Genomic DNA, 3,372 nt, shown 5'->3' on the forward strand with positions numbered 1-3,372 from the left:
TGCCTTGTTCAAGTGTTTTAACACTGTTCGTTTTTCACTAACCACAAGGGAGATCCCTTGATCCCCGAGAGCAGGAAGGAACACCATTCCAGTACAGAGTCAGCAGAAGAGATGGACCGTAGTGATAGCAAGGTGAGGCCAAAGAAAGACCTTCGCCCGAACAGGGACTTGAACCCTGGACCCTCAGATTAAAAGTATGATGCTCTACCGACTGAGCTATCCGGGCTCTTGTGGAGCAAAGAAGAGACGCAGGTGTCACGGGATGAAAGCTAGAAGCAGTTAGGACAAAGGACCATAGAAGGCACAATTACCATCACAGAAAGCTAAAGCAATACTGCAAAACCCTCCCGTAGTCAGCAGGGTTCGAACCTGCGCGGGGAGGCCCCAATGGATTTCAAGTCCAACGCCTTAACCTCTCGGCCACGACTACGTCTTGCGGCAGGCTGCCTGCCCAGTTGTCTGGTGTCACCCTGCACAGGCCAGGCATCAAAAACAAAATAGAGAAGAAAGATGAGGTGGTAAAAAAATGGCAACCTTCCCGTACACTCTACGCCAGAGTATTGCCGTGACCCGGATTCGAACCGGGGTTGCTGCGGCCACAACGCAGAGTACTAACCACTATACGATCACGGCGTGCCACTGGCTCACCCGAGTTAACCCCTGGAGCCCGAATAGAAGAAGCACCAGCGGTGTGTTGGTCCATCGAAGAGGGACTGGACATTTCGCAAATCAGTGGGAGGACCTTGAAAAATTCATGGACGCTTTTCCTCACGGCCTTCAGCAAACAGCGTAGTCGGCAGGATTCGAACCTGCGCGGGGAGACCCCAATGGATTTCTAGTCCATCGCCTTAACCACTCGGCCACGACTACAAGATCAGACCAACTCCTGCTCAGTTTGTGTGCAACACTGCTGCCTGACCTTCTTGCAAACATCCCAGCTCAGTCAGCAAGCTGACTGTAACCCAGTAAAGGGTTTCCTTTTTTTGGATACAGACATAATAACAACAAAACTTTGTGCACTTCTAAAGATAACAAACAAGATGTGCTGTCTGCAGCCTTTGTCTGCGCTGATCTTCATTTACAAACACGTCATTAAAATGAACTGTAACTCTGTGAATACTCAACGAAGAGACATGAGAGAGATATCTATAGAGAGCTTGACATGTCTACTTTTAAACTAAACGAGTGCTGCCTAAAACAAATGTTCTGTGATAAAGTAATCCATATGAAAACAAGGCGATGTCCTTTTTTCACGTCTCCCTTCATTATATCTAATGTGACCACGCCCCACGCTGAACGCTCTATTCAGATTCAAACTGAAGCGCAGCTTGAATACGCCCACACAGAAGAAAAAGCAGCCAGACTGTTGTTCAAGTGCTTTTATTTTACTGTTTGCTTCGCGATGAGAGGAATAACACATAATCCACCCCAAAAAGATGTGGCGTGGTTGAGGATTTGAGAAATGGATTTCCTCAGAAAAAAAAGAATGAAGCACTTTATTCAGCAGAGATCATAAACATGAGTAAGTCTCTTTATATTTATTTATATACTTGTACTAGCTTTCACATAACGTCTAAACATTTTACTAGTTAGACTCTTTCCAAACTATAATTCTTGACTAAATGTATAATTAAGTTAAATATTATGAAGTTCCAATAACAATATACAAAACTATACCATTCAAAAGCTTGATGTAAATAATATAAATGTAACAAATACATGTAACTGTAACAAATGTAACAAAAAATGGTGTTCTTTTAATTTACCCCCTAAAAAACCTGAAAAATGTCCTCTGCTATTTTCAACATTAATAATAATGATAACAATAAATGTTTTTTTTGTTGTTGTTGTTTTTTAGAAATTCAGATTGTTAAAAGGATTTCTTGAGGATTGTGTGACTGGAGTAATAATGCAAAAATAAAATTAGTTTGAAAGTCAGCTTTGATTGTTCCTAATAAACTGTTTAACTGCTCCCCCATATTAAATTATGTTGTGGGATAATTAAATATATTCTAAATAAACTACAAACTTAAAATGATATACATTTATTTTGTTCTCACGTTCTTTCTTGTAACACCTCCCTCTCAGTGACAACAGCTGACTGAGCGGCTCTTTATGCAGCTCATTATGCAGGGCTTTGTCTTCTCAGGTGTAAATCATAATGACATTCATGATAGTTGACGCCTACTCTCATATGACCTTTACCAACAAAAAGTGTCTTAGAAAATGTAAATCAATGTATTGTTTTCTGTAAGTGAGTAAACAAGATGATTTTCACATGAATTGCAAAGAAAAATTCTAGGCTACAAGCTCCAGTTCTCAAAAATTCCAGGCACCATTGTTCTTTATGTTTGCCTTGTTCAAGTGTTTTAACACTGTTCGTTTTTCACTAACCACAAGGGAGGAACACCGTTCCAGTACAGAGTCAGCAGAAGAGATGGACCGTAGTGATAGCAAGGTGAGGCCAAAGAAAGACCTTCGCCCGAACAGGGACTTGAACCCTGGACCCTCAGATTAAAAGTCTGATGCTCTACCGAATGAGCTATCCGGGCTCTTGTGGAGCAAAGAAGAGACGCAGGTGTCACGGGATGAAAGCTAGAAGCAGTTAGGACAAAAGACCATAGAAGGCACAATTACCATCACAGAAAGCTAAAGCAATACTGCAAAACCCTCCCGTAGTCGGCAGGGTTCGAACCTGCGCGGGGAGACCCCAATGGATTTCAAGTCCAACGCCTTAACCTCTCGGCCACGACTACGTCTAGCGGCAGGCTGCCTGCCCAGTTGTCTGGTCTCACCCTGCACAGGCCAGGCATCAAAAACAAAATAGAGAAGAAAGATGAGGTGGTAAAAAAATGGCAACCTTCCCGTACACTCTACGCCAGAGTATTGCCGTGACCCGGATTCGAACCGGGGTTGCTGCGGCCACAACGCAGAGTACTAACCACTATACGATCACGGCGTGCCACTGGCTCACCCGAGTTAACCCCTGGAGCCCGAATAGAAGAAGCACCAGCGGTGTGTTGGTCCATCGAAGAGGGACTGGACATTTCGCAAATCAGTGGGAGGACCTTGAAAAATTCATGGACGCTTTTCCTCACGGCCTTCAGCAAACAGCGTAGTCGGCAGGATTCGAACCTGCGCGGGGAGACCCCAATGGATTTCTAGTCCATCGCAATAACAATATATACAAAACTATACCATTCAAAAGCTTGATGTAAATAATATAAATGTAACAAATACATGTAACTGTAACAAATGTAACAAAAAATGGTGTTCTTTTAATTTACCCCCTAAAAAACCTGAAAAATGTCCTCTGCTATTTTCAACATTAATAATAATGATAACAATAAATGTTTTTTTTTGTTGTTGTTG

General features: G+C 42.6%; 4 non-coding genes across 4 annotated transcripts; all 4 read right to left on the reverse strand.

The window, feature by feature from the left end:
- Positions 1–561: 561 nt before the first annotated feature.
- On the reverse strand, positions 562–633 carry trnah-gug (transfer RNA histidin (anticodon GUG)). The gene has a single exon. It is a non-coding gene; the product is annotated as a tRNA-His (tRNA).
- A 155-nt stretch (positions 634–788) lies between these two features.
- Positions 789–870, reverse strand: trnas-aga (transfer RNA serine (anticodon AGA)). The gene has a single exon. It is a non-coding gene; the product is annotated as a tRNA-Ser (tRNA).
- A 1,804-nt stretch (positions 871–2,674) lies between these two features.
- trnas-uga (transfer RNA serine (anticodon UGA)) lies at positions 2,675–2,756 on the reverse strand. Its single transcript has one exon. It is a non-coding gene; the product is annotated as a tRNA-Ser (tRNA).
- Positions 2,757–2,887: 131 nt separating this feature from the next.
- On the reverse strand, positions 2,888–2,959 carry trnah-gug (transfer RNA histidin (anticodon GUG)). The gene has a single exon. It is a non-coding gene; the product is annotated as a tRNA-His (tRNA).
- Positions 2,960–3,372: the final 413 nt, after the last annotated feature.

This window comes from Carassius gibelio, chromosome A20, assembly GCF_023724105.1.
Source record: "Carassius gibelio isolate Cgi1373 ecotype wild population from Czech Republic chromosome A20, carGib1.2-hapl.c, whole genome shotgun sequence".
In the NCBI taxonomy this organism is placed as follows: domain Eukaryota; kingdom Metazoa; phylum Chordata; class Actinopteri; order Cypriniformes; family Cyprinidae; genus Carassius; species Carassius gibelio.